At 39.6% G+C, this 14,015-nt stretch overlaps 1 pseudogene; it reads left to right on the forward strand.

Moving 5' to 3' along the window:
- Positions 1-3,223: 3,223 nt before the first annotated feature.
- LOC126614230 (cytochrome P450 71AU50-like) lies at positions 3,224-5,000 on the forward strand (annotated as a pseudogene).
- The last annotated feature ends 9,015 nt before the right edge of the window (positions 5,001-14,015 follow it).

Genomic DNA, 14,015 nt, shown 5'->3' on the forward strand with positions numbered 1-14,015 from the left:
CTTGGGCTGCTTGGAAAGCCACTGGAGCAGGATAGGCAGTGAGAGTGGGCTGCTCGTCGGGAGCAGGCTGGGTCATGAAAGCAGGCTGCTTGGCAGGAGCAGGCTGGGCCACGGGAATGGGCTGCTCGACGGAAGCAGGTTGGGCCATAAGAGTCGGCTGCTTGACGGAAGCAGGCTGGACCACGAGAGTGGGCTGCTCGTCGGGAGCAGGTTGGGTCACGAGAACAGGCTGCTTGGCAGGAGCAGGCTGGGCCACGGGAGTGGGCTGCTTGATGGAAACAGGCTGGACCACGGGAGTGGGCTGCTCGTCGGGAGCAGGCTGGGTCACGAGAGCAAGCTGCTTGGCAGGAGCAGGCTGGGCTGCGAGAGCAAGTTGCTTGGCGGGAGCAGGCTGGGCCGCGAGAGCAAGTTGCTTGGCGGGAGCAGGCTGGGCCACTGGATTGGGCTGCTCGACGGAAGCAGGCTGGACTACGAGAGTGGGCTGCTCGTCGGGAGCAGGTTGGGTCACGAGAACAGGCTGCTTGGCAGGAGCAGGCTGGGCCACGGGAGTGGGCTGCTTGATGGAAACAGGCTGGACCACTGGAGTGGGCTGCTCGTCGGGAGCAGGCTGGGTCACGAGAGCAAGCTGCTTGGCAGGAGCAAGCTGGGCTGCGAGAGCAAGTTGCTTGGCGGGAGCAAGTTGCTTGGCGGGAGCAGGCTGGGCCGCGAGAGCAAGTTGCTTGGCGGGAGCAGGCTGGGCCACAGGATTGGGCTGCTCGACCGAAGCAGGCTGGACTACGAGAGTGGGCTGCTCGTCGGGAGCAGGCTGGACCACGGGAGTGGGCTGCTCGTCGGGAGCAGGCTGGGTCACGAGAGCAGGCTGGGCCACGGGAGTGGGCTGCTCAACGAAAGCAGGCTGCTCAATGCGCGGTGCATGTGAATGCGAGGCTTGGGCTTGGGTCCACGTAAACTTGGATGTCACGGCTTGGATTTTGGTCTTGGTACCGTGAGCCTTGGATGGCACGGCTCGGGCCGTGGTGAAGGCTCCATGGACCTCGCCACGAGTGGCTACCGAAGTAGCCACCGCAGTGGTTCCCATGGTGGCCGTGGTGAAGGCACCATGGATCTCGCCGTGGGTGGCTACCGAGGTAGCCACCGCGGTGGTTCCCATGGTGGAAACTCGTTGTGGTGATGCCGCTCCCCTTATTGTCGCATTTTGCCTCACGGATCTCCGTAATCCCATTTCTTGAACATTAGAATTTTCACTTGTGGAATTTTCTAAATTTCTAGCCATTATATTTTGCTTATACGTTTTATCAAAGAACCTTTGCAAGTAAAAAATTCTAATAATAAGAACGTATGAAAAATATTCAAATGGACTAGAAAATAAAGAAAAAAAACCTTTTTGTGCGAGAGTCTTCTACGAGTATGGATTTCAACTCTCAATGAAAGCACCAATTTGTGGATGCAAATTTCTTCCTCCTTGATCTTGGACAATTTTGCACCTACAAAACAATTAACACCTTAGGTTAAGGCCAAGAGCCTCACGCGCCCACGATGAATGGGGGGGGCTTTGGCCGAAGAACCTCCGATGCCAAAGTTAGAATTTAGAGAGAAATAGTGTTTAGAGAATTTTGGGATTTTTGCCAAAGTGTTGGAATTAGCTTTTTGGTGAGAATGGGAGTATATTTATAGGGATAGGAGGTGGCTAGGGTTTTTAGGTTTAATTAGCCAATTTATTTGGCTATTAAACATAAAATGAATGTTTTGGTGGTTTTTTGTATAATTGGCTAATAAAAAGGAAGAAATGGTGGGAAAAGGTAGAAAAAAGGTAATGGATTAGGTTTTGAATGGGATAGCCGGCCCTCTTGTGTTTTTAGGTTTGAGTGGATGTTTCAAATTGACAATTAAGGGATTGATTACGTAATTAATCCCTTAATTAGTCAATTATTATGATTTTATGAAATATGAAAGGAATAAGTATATTATTTAGCTAATTGATTAGCTAAATAATGAAATGGGAAATATATGAATAAATTAGGTTTTAAGTTGATACCTATTTTGGGCACTTTTGACTTGGTTGAAAAAATGATTCTCTACTGCTCGCGTGTAGGAAACCCGGTATGCCTCGAGGGTATTTTTGTCCTCTTTTGTCCAAAAGTCCACGTGTCGCCTAGTGAATATTTTTGGCTCCACAACTGCTATTATTTTCAAAAGTTTGCTGAATAAATTTGTGGAAAGGGCCGCAAGAGCAAGAGTGATCACCAAGGAAAAAAAACAGGAAAGAGAGAATAACTGAACTCGAACGAACGAAGAAAGTCCTACTTGCGCACCACGACATACAACAGAACTCGAATGGACGAAGAAAGTCATACCTGCGCACCACGATCTGCTTGCGTGATGGATGCATGTGTGATGTGTCTGTTTTCCTACTTGTGCACCGATAACTGCATACATGATGTGTCCAGTTTATGCAACGTCAAACTGATCGAGTTGGAGTAATGTTGGAGATATCCATTCGTGGACTAATTTGAAATTTGTATGTGTAAAAATACATTATTTGTAAAGGTGGATGTATAGATTATTTCATAAGTGGAATGCAATTATTATTCAAAGGTAAATTAGAAAACATTTATTTTTTTTTCTTTTTCAAAATTTTGTTTATATACCTTGTGTTTCTATGTTGTTGGATGTGTAGACGCACAAGAGAGAAAAAAAATTTAAATGAGGATATTCGATGTAAAGTAAAAGTAGCCGCAATTAAAGATGAGGTGAAAGAAAATCAATTAATATGGTTTGGACAATTGAACTGAAGAGCTACAAATACTTCGGTTAGAAGATGCGACTATGAAACTAAGGTTCAGGGCAAACTGGGTAGAGGAAGACCTATGAAGATCCTCAGGGATGTGATTCATACCCTTTTTAGCTTTTTGCACACCATGTTCTATTTATGACCGTCAAATAAATCAAATGAAAAAATAGAACAAAATTAAATAGAAACGTGTAAGAAGCTAAAAAGAATGTTTAGGACTCCTGCTAGTTGAATTTCCAACTATAGCATTCATGTCGAAAACTCATACGGTAATATTCAAGTCTATCTGTTGAACCTTCCACTCTTCCAAATCTATTTAAGCCAAGTATCAACATCCATTAAACACAATGAAACAAGGACCTTCTTTTCTTCTTTCTAAAGTAAAACAGAGTCCAGAGAGCTCTTATCTTAAACACTTAGGTAGCAAACACAATGGTGGTTTGGATTTGGGCAACAATTGCGTTGCTTACAGTTGTTCACATCCTGCGAGCATGGATATGGAAAAGCAATAACAAGAAGATGTTACCTCCTGGTCCAAGAGGGTTTCCTATTTTCGGCAGCCTCTACTCGTTGGGGCAGTTCCCAAACAAAGATCTTCATCGGCTAACCTAAAAATACGGCGATATCATGTACCTGCGGTTAGGTCTTATGACTACCATTGTTGTCTCATCCCCACAAGCGGCTGAGTTGTTCCTCAAAACACATGACCTTGGTTTTGCAAGTAGGCCACCTCATGAGGGTGCAAAACACATATCCTTTGGGCAAAGAAACGTGAGCTTTGCTGAGTATGGCTCATATTGGCGTGACATCCGAAAGATGTGCACACTTGAATTACTAAGCAACCACAAAATCAACTTTTTCAAGTCTATGAGGAAAGAAGAGGTTGCTCTCTTAATTCAGTCTATTAAAGAGTCTGCCAATAATCGACATGTTGCTATCGATCTCAGTGACATGGTCTCAACTCTTAGTGTTGACATGAGCTGCCGGATGGTGATTGGGAAGAAGTACAAGGATGAAGAGTTTGACGAGAGGGGTTTCAAGTCTGTGATTAGAGAGGGTATCCAATTAGCAGCAGCCCTTAACTTGGGAGATTATATTCCTTGGATTGCACAACTTGACCTCCAAGGTTTCACTAAGAGGATGAAGGTTGTTAACAAGGCATTTGATAAATTTTTTGAGAAGGTAATTGGTGAGCATCTTCAATCCAAGGATGAAGAAAGACCGAAGGACTTTGTTGATGCCATGGTGGCGTTCATGTTCTCTGAAGAATCTGACTACCGAATCGAACGCTCCGATATCAAAGCTATATTATTGGTAAGTATGCATAAAACCTATACCATAACATATGGCGACCAAGTATTACATTGAACTAATCCTTCATTTTACCTTATTTGTATTCTTACTCTTGCTTGGCATCAAATTAAAACAGAATTGTATCTTGTCTGAAATTTAACATGTTATTGGTTTATTAAGGCTGTGAATTTGCCTACTGGTGTGTTGTTTAGATTGACAGTTTGATAGCATAACAGATGCCATTTAAATTTGTATTTATGGCCTGATTTTGTGACTTGTTTTTCGATTGTACTATTGGCAGGACATGCTTGCGGCCTCAATGGACACATCATCAACATCGATTGAGTGGGCGTTCTCCGAACTCATGAGGAATCCACAGGTAATGAAAAAAGTCCAAAAAGAACTAGAAAATGTTGTAGGCCTCAAAAGAATGGTGGAGGAATCAGACTTGGACAAATTAGAGTACTTGGACATGGTAGTAAAGGAAACATTGAGGCTACATCCAGTGGTACCATTGTTGGTTCCTCATGCAGCCAGGGAAGATTGCACCGTCCATGGCTACCATATACCTAAAAAGTCACGCATTATCATAAACGCTTGGGCAATCGGGAGAGACCCAAGTGCTTGGACGGATGCAGAGAAGTTCATACCAGAGAGATTTGCGGGTAATAACATTGATGTTAGAGGAAATCACTTCCAGCTTATCCCATTTGGCTCTGGTAGAAGACGTTGCCCTGGAATTCAGTTAGGCCTTAATGTGGTCCAGTTAGTGTTGGCACAACTTGTGCCATGTTTTGATTGGGAGCTTCAAAATAACATGTTGCCAAATGAGTTGGATATGACTGAGGAGTTTGGTTTAACAATTCCGAGGGCTACCCATCTACTCCTTATTCCTTCCTACCGCCTTCAGAAATGACCATACATATTGTGTTTGTAATGTCTCATTTCCCACTTGTATGCTGTAATATTGTGGGGGCTATCTTTTCTACTGTTTTACATTTGTTTTGTTCATATGAGGAAAACCAGAAATGGAATAAATTGGTGTCAAATTAATTGTCAATAACAGATATGAAAGTCTCTCTCCAAATTGAGGGCTCTTTCTCCTTTGAAACTAGCTAGCTTATGTCCAAAGGGGCCCGCAAGAGCCTGTTGTATATCGGATGTACTATATCCTCAAGTAGAAGGCCAGTTGCTGAGATGAACTCTAATTTGGAAAACACGTCCTAAAAGTCCTTTATGATAAATCTTGCAGCCCAAGTGGCCATGTCTATATAGTTAACACGCCCAGTAGCATCTTCTATCTTTTCTATAAGCAGTTATCTAATTACAACTTTTTTCTCAAAGGAGAGAACCAACCTTCATTAAAGCCTAACGGTACAAACAGCGACATGATCTTTTCTCTAAACCCTAGTAGTCAAAACTGACTAATCCTTACCCCAAAAAAAAAAAAAAGGGTTGTGTTATCCACACATCCCTTTTTACTTCTCACACACCCCTTATTAATTTATGTCATTTGATTTTCTTTAATCCATCCGATCAGATGGTTGAAAATTAAAAGGGTATGTGGATAGCAGACCCTAAAAAATATCAATCATAACTACCAACCACGCATTACCTAATATTTAGGCCATAACTACATAACCTCATAAAAATAAGGTCTGCTATGGAGCCAACCTAATTATACGGCAAGGCATGCGACACCGGCCCATTAACTTCAAAGCCAGCTCAAGCTAACTCACTAGAGCTTGGGATCACCTCCCATTATGCCTCAAGTGCCCAAGGGCTCTGAAAACCTAAGCACGTCTGCCACGTGAATGACCACACTCAGGAATGTCTTACCTCCTTAAGAGCAAGTCCACCGGAGGTGGAATAGCCCAGAACCCAGTCATAAAACCAGACTGAGACCCTATCAACCCACTCTAGCCCACGGGATTGCCTGGCATCCAGCCCAAGCTGGTCTCCAGGCTAGCCCAAAATTGACAGACCTTGGGACCAGCCTATATGACGTTAGGCTAACGTCATGATCTGAAATTGGTGACGACGAACTCTATCTTCGGCGAGGAAGACGGCTGGACGACACTGTTGAGGACGAGCTGGTCTTGGAAGCTGTTAAGGACGATGACATCAAATCAGCGATGCAGCTGAAGGTCAGGGTGTAGGTCGATAGGCGACGGGTTTGGAGCTGGCGAGCCCAGGCGCCAATGTCGACCAGTTTGGGGCGGGTCGGACCGCGGAGGGCTGTGGGCAGTGGAGAGGAAGCAGAGAGTGAAGATGAGGTGAGGATTTGATAGAGGGTGGAGATGAGGGGTGTGGGGTTGGCGTGCTCTGGTCTGAGGAGCATTTTTGGAGAGAGAGGGAAGGAAAGGGAGAGAGAGAGAGCTCACGATGAAGGTGGTGGTGGGTTTGAGTGCTTTGATGTACTGTCAAATTATTATTTTTTATTATTTTATAATAAAAATAATAATATTTTAATAAAATTGACTAGGCTATTTTTTGTTAGGGGTGGATATGCTTTGGCCTATTACTGTTCACTGGGGTTTATTACTGTTCACTTAAGTGGATAAATGGGCTGAGTGCTGGCGCAAAGTCTTTAGGGGTAGACTTGCTCTAAAGGGGCATAATGTTTTGGTAGTGATGTTGTAGTCTGTCACACCCGCGGTCGGTAATAAAAACTAACCCAAATCAGGAACGTGAGTTAAAATGAATAATTAAAAGGGAATTGAAATGGTAGAAAATAAATTCCCTCTTATAAAATAACTCATGATTCTTAAACAAATCAAGAACTTTTTACAATTCTACAGTAAATAGATGAATACACATTATTCTCACATCCAATCCGACCTCATCCTACCTACCCTCTTGAATGTCTAGTTCGTAAGCCTGCATAACAATAGAGAGACGAGCTTCAATAACTCAGTAGGGACATAACCTTACCATAGTAAATTGACAATATTAACTTAAGTGTCATGGCATCATCCATAATCAAATATCCAATCATTACTGATAACAATGCATGAATGCAATGCAACCTCTTCGGCTACACCTGTTAATTTATATAATAAAACACGCATACCTGCACGTCCCATACCCTGCATTTTACCACTGCAATGGTGGTTCGAATATTCTATTATACCATTAACCCCATAAGATATCACAAGTTTATGAACCCCTTTTTTCTAGTCATCTTATCTCATTCATTGATATCTAGCCCAAATCACACACATCGACAATTTATTGTGCTGATACAAAATATTCTAATGTTCACACATGGCTCGCCTGGAACTGATTTCATAATGAATAGATTTGAACTACACAAAAGATCTTTTCCAACTACTCTCATTCTCAAAATTCCAATCTCATCACTAAAGTCCAACCACATCTTACAACATGAGTGATGCACAAATAAGGTCATTTCATCTTTCACATGTATCACAATATATTCTAAATGAATTGCATTCCAACAATAATTACATAACCAATAACAAGTAAACACTCAACTGAAGCAATTTGCCAATTAGTATCCAACCACATTAATCAACCAAACAATCGAGAATATTATAGCACTTCACGAAATTTAATAAATCAATTTCCGTAAAAGTTTGTTGTATTTTTCCTACCCAGATTCTAAAGTTAAACTAAAGATGCATGTCACTACCTTAATAGCAAAACTCCACATACTTGAACAAGCTCCTTCATCGCTCCTAAGTACCATGTATTTCTTCCGCTCTTATATTTTCTAAAATCTCTCACTATATATAAATATATAAAAAAAACATAGACATAAATACACACACACATATTTTTGCTTGGCTTCCTGAATTGCACAGCCACCGCACTTCCCTTTGAAAAACAAGGAAATGCACCCTATGTATGGTGGAGAAAAGTCGGCTACTAAACTTACAAACAAAATATAAATAGAGTAAAATATAGATACAGGAAAAAGATTAACTTGACAACTATCCGGAATGGGATAAATAAAACAGGTGGTACACTTCTGGAATTGACGGATGGCTATGTAGTATTAGGATTGGCCATTCAAATTTCAAACTTATAAGTATCCAGCACGTGTAAAGAAAGGCCACCTCCTACTTATATTTGTGTAGCAATTTGGCTACCTTATCTAATCACTTTCCACCTAGTATACTACTAACATGGAAAGGGATCCTCTTGGATCCTTTCCACCAAATCTACCAATTCGAATCTTTAAAATTTAATCCAATGGCTAAAGTTATTATAACTTTTAAAAGGGCCCCCCTGTTTGTAATCGTTGGATCAAATTTCAATGGCCCGAATTGGTGGATTTGATGGAAATGATCCACACTACTACAAAAGGGCCTTATAGTGTCAGTAGGTGGCGTTGGTTTAATATAATATAGTGGTGGATAAGACAGTTGCGACATTAACTGAAGATGACGTCGGATTTACTGTCGGTTATAAGCGTCATAAAATGTCTACGTCGCTTTTAAACCGACGTAAACATTTAATGTCACTTATAACCGACATATATTTTAATAATTTTAAATACTAGCGTCGCATGAAAATGATAGATTCACTAACACTTGGAGTTTATTTATACTTTCATTAAGTATAACATAAGAATTTGTGATATCCGATAGTGTAATATATTTTAAATTGAAGATCGAGCTCATTCATTGTATTCATATAGGGTCAAGGGTGTAGCTGTAAAAAATCATCAAAATCGGAGTTAAAATCACCTTTAAATCGTGATTTTTCCTTGATAACCGTCGAAAAGTTTTGTCCCGTTACTTGATCTCTGAATGTTTGTTTTTTGCAATTTTTGGAGTATGCGATCTCGAAGCATATATAAACAAGTTTGACGGTTCGATCGTTGAAATTAGTTTCGAAGGATGTGTATCCCATCAAAACGATAGATTCACTAACACTTAGAGTTTATTTACACTTTCATTAAGTATAACATAAGATTTTGTGGTATCCATTTCTGTAAATATTTTAAATTGACGATCAAATTAGTTCATTGTATTCATATAGGATCAATGAGTGTAACTGTAAAAAATCATCAAAATCGGAGTTAAAATAGCCATTAAATCGTGATTTTTCGTTTATAACCGTCGAAAAGTTTTGTCACACTACTTGATCTCTGAATGTTTTTTTTTTGAGATTTTTGGCGTATACGATCTCGAAGCATATATAAACAAGTTTGACGGTTGGATCGTTGAAATTAGTTTCTTAGAATGCATATCCCATGAAAACGATAAATTCACTAACACTTTAAAGTTTATTTATACTTTCATTAAGTATAGCATAAGATTTTGTGGTATCCATTAGTGTAAATATTTTAAATCGAAGATCGAATTCATTCATTGTATTCATTTAGGGTCAAGGAGTGTAGTTGTAAAAAATCATCAAAATCGGAGTTAAAATAGCAATTAAATTGTGATTTTTTGTTTATAACCGTCGAAAAGTTTTGTCTCATTACTTGATCTTTGAATGCTTGTTTTTTTAGATTATTGGCGTATGCGATCTCGAAGCATATATAAACAAGTTTGATGGTTGGATCGTTGAAATTAGTTTCATAAAATGCGTATCCCATAAAAATGATAGATTCACTAACACTTAGTGTTTATTTATACTTTCATTAAGTATAACATAAGAATTTGTGGTGTGAAATCACGTCCCTGGAATTTCACTATTCATTATGTATCTAGTAATTTAAGTTCGTATTTCACGTTTACGTTATTTTTATTACTTAATTTTAATTCCGTAAATTTTGGGAATTAAATCGAATAGTTATCGGGTTTGAATTTTCAAAGTCAATCTTTATCTTTTGTTGACTTTTTGAAGTTTTAACTAGTGTTTTTAAATAGATCTCGAACCCACGAACGCATAGGCAAAAGCCGTTTGCAAGTCCGGATTATAACGGTATAATTACGGACGTTTGAAGTTGTGTTGCTTTAAAAAAAATAAAAAAAGAAAAAAAAGAAAGCCACGGGAGTGGCGAGAGAAGAAAGGAAAAAAAGAGGGAAAGGTTCCCCCCCCCCCCATTTTTCGACCTGGCCAATTTCAGGCCAAAATCCTTTCATTTTTCAAGCGTTTTGCACCCATTAACCACCTGCAACTTATTCCACAACCTCTCATCTACCTTATTTGCTCAAATTGAAGGGTTTTTAAGGCCAAATTCGGGTAGAACTCCACCGGAGAACCTAGGGGTTCTCGACGACGATTCGTCGTTCCGGTGAGTATCACCATTCACCATCATCCTTGATCAACTTCTCTTGGACCCAAGAACATGACCCAATAAGTTGTAAGGACGTTGGAACACCAAGGAAGCCGAATTGAAGAACACCCACCTTAGGGTTTTCGATGGGTGCGAGCCAATCTGAGGGCCTTCCCGGCCAAATTGGATTTGGCCACAGGTATAAAGCTTACTCTACTTGTTGAGATCTTTATTCCTGTAAAATTTGAGAATTTTTAGAAAAAATCGATTTTACCAGTGTGTGACATCCGATGTATGAAATGCTGATGGTTAACATTATGTATGTATATTCTTATTTGAAAATTACCCATTTATCATGTTGCATTTGTTGCTTTAAAGTTAGGGAATGCATTAATGTAATGTTGATGATGGGGAATCGACAATTATATTATCCCATAATGTGAAATTGTTTCTCTTCATATTTGGTACAATTTTGCTGGAGTTGTTAGTATACATTTAGTCAGACGTGGTCCAGATTTTATCCTTGTGATGATAGTGAATAGCCATTGTTGATGAGCATATTGATTCCATCTCATTGGTTTAGCATTATCAGACCTTTCTGCTTATGTCTGAATTTGAACGAATCCTTATATGTATGTATAAATTAATGAAGGGATGAATTTGTTTCCTTATCTACCGTATACATATATCTATGTATGCATATTCAAAGGAACTTACTTATATCCTTGGATATATATATATATATGAACCAACTCCCCAGACTTTTATATACAGGTACATCTATATTTGTAAGTAGTATCTTCACTTATTTTCTCTAAGTGTTTTCATTCAAATGTTACATTTATTTTGATCATGTTAATTCAAGTTAACCAAAATAGTACTTGGATCTCATAGTGTGAATTAGTAGTTCCAAGTAATCTAAGTAAGACTAGAGTCAGAAGTGATGCATTTAGTAATTGCATATACTTGAAAATCGGAGTTGATCGAGGTGATGGATGCTTGTAGTTATAATTCGAAACAATGCTTTGGAACCTAGATGGGAAATACAGAAATGGATGGTGTATGTGCTCATGTTGTAAACCATAAGTGTGGAGGTAGGAGGTAAGTTGTGTGTTGGTTTAATAGCACCATTTCCATGATGTAGGCACTTATTTCACATGCGACAGGTCTGGGTAAATTATGAGAAACCGTTTGATATTTTGATTCTGTTAAGTAGTCAAGAATCCTTGCTCTTGCTCATTTCCATAAGGTTATCTTAGAATCCTATATTCGTGTGAATGGGAATTACTGTCACAACCCGTCCCGAGGATTAATTATCGTGGTTGTGAAAAGACGGATTTACACTTAAGCGTTGGATGTGTGTTGGTATTTTGGATTAAGAAATTGGGTCATTTGGTTCTATTCCTAACTAATTGGACCCAATTAGAATTAAAAGATTAAAGAATTGTGATTGGTGTGCATGTTTGGACCACACACATCCATACCTTTCTCTCTCTCACTCCCCCGTGCTCTCTCTCTTCTCTCTCACAGTTTCACTCTTTCTCTCGGCATTGTGTACGGACAACACCAAAACCTTTGCAAACGTGAAGGATCGAAGTGGAAAATGGCACCATTTTGTTCGTGAAGCTCAGACAAACACATCCATACCATTTTCAGGTAAGGACAACTTCGTTTTCACATGAAAATCCTAACCCCAAATGAGGTATTGTTCATGCAAAAACTTATGGCTTGTTTTTATGGAATTTGAAGCTTATAGGAAGCTTTGTGAGGTCCCTAGGAGGCTAGGGATAGTTCGTTTGAGGATTTTGGACGTCGGAAAGTGGAGATCAACATGTTTTAAATTTGGTCGGAAAGTCGAGGTAATTTCCGATGTGTTCTCGTGAATTTCAAGGACCCAAATTGTTATATCATGTTTCTACTTGTCCTTAGCTTCATTTTGGTTTAAATTTCATAAGTTTTGGTGAAGAAATGAGTGAGAACAAGAGTTTTAAAGTTTTACCCAGTTTTCCGGCGACCGGCGACTCGCTGGAAAAGATGACGGCATATTCCGTCAGTTTGGACGGAATATGCTAACGCCGTTAGTCAAATGTAACGGAATCTGTTAGGTTTAATGGAATATTCCCTAACAGTGGTTAGGGAATCCGTCAGGTTTGGGCCACGCGTGGAGGCGCGTTTTGCCTTACCCTTGCCGGCGCGTGGCGACGCATGGGAGGTCCAAAAATAATTCTAAAAATATGGGGATGATCTTGAGGTTGTGTAGATCACTGTGGTACATTCATATACCCATTTTGAGTAATGTATGAGAAGTTATTAGCTAGTTTTGTTTATGTGCTTTAAAATAACTTTTTTATAGTTAATTCGCATATAGGTGAGAATTATCTTGAGGACGAGCGTATTCACGGGCGACTCGGGGGCTACGACCCTTCGACATATCAGTGAGTGGGCTTTTGTTTTCAGTATATATTTATATACTTGATATATTTCCCAGAAATGCATTTTTTAGGAAAGTATGCTTTGAAATAATATGTCAAATGCTTCTATATTTTGAATATGCATTGCATGGTTGTATATATATAGAAATTTGGTGCGGTGGAGGCACAGGTGAGTTCAGGTAAGTTATGTTTGGTTGTGTGAATCACCGATGATGTGATATGTGATATGTGATTAAGTAATGTTGAGCTCATAAAGCTGCACCTAGAGTGATCGTGAATTAGCCAGAGATATGAAGTACAGACCTATTTATTTACGTCACCTCCCGCACTATATGCTCATATTGGATCCAACTTAAGTGCACAGTCTTATCGTACAGACCTTATTATGGTTCCAACTCGTAGGTGACTAGCGATTTATCGCTCGACTATTATGAGAAAATAGAATTGAGCATAATTATATTTCACCCAATCTTGTCGTACAGACCCTTTTCAGTGGTTCGGACTTACGTGCAGTATATTGCCGTATAGGTCATAGTAGTGACTTCGGCTAGATTGAGTTTGAGCTATGAATTCAGCCGTACAGACTACCACAGGAGTTCCGGCTAACATATCACATTTCTATGAAATTATTCTTACCTGAATTGTTTACTCTATTATATCTTGGCATGGCATATATACCTATGAATATGATTATGTGAAGCATGAACTGAATTGATATGATTTCATATATATATATGCTTATATCTTGATTTTGGGAAAATTATACATGTTTTACAGCGAGGGGTTAATATATTAATAAATGAAATTAATTTGTAAAACATTTTTTTTTGCCCACTCACGTTTTACAGCGAGGGGTTAATATATTGATAAATGAAATGAATTTGTAAAACATTTGTTTTTACCCACTCACGTTTTCTGTTTTGCGCCCTCCAGGTTTTAAGTAAGCTTGTTGTCGGTGGCTCGAGATCGTCAGCAGTTTTGACCTATTTGAATAATAGTAGGACTTTCCTGGTACTGTGTAACTAGTACTCGTCCTACTGCACCTAGACTTTATGCTCTAATTAGGAGTGTTCACTGTTGTAACTAACTCCTATCACTGTCGTTTAATAGTGCACTCTAGTAATCTGGTTTTTAATTATTCGCATAGTTGCTATCTTTATCGCTTCCCCACTATGCACATGGCTACGTCACCCTCACGTGACGGCCAGCATACCTTGACCTTGGTCGGGGTGTGTCAATTACCACAATGGATCTTATGAATACAAATTAGAATTACCATGTTATTATCCATAACCCAAGAAGG

Source organism: Malus sylvestris, chromosome 3, assembly GCF_916048215.2.
Source record: "Malus sylvestris chromosome 3, drMalSylv7.2, whole genome shotgun sequence".
NCBI classification, from domain to species: Eukaryota; Viridiplantae; Streptophyta; class Magnoliopsida; order Rosales; family Rosaceae; genus Malus; species Malus sylvestris.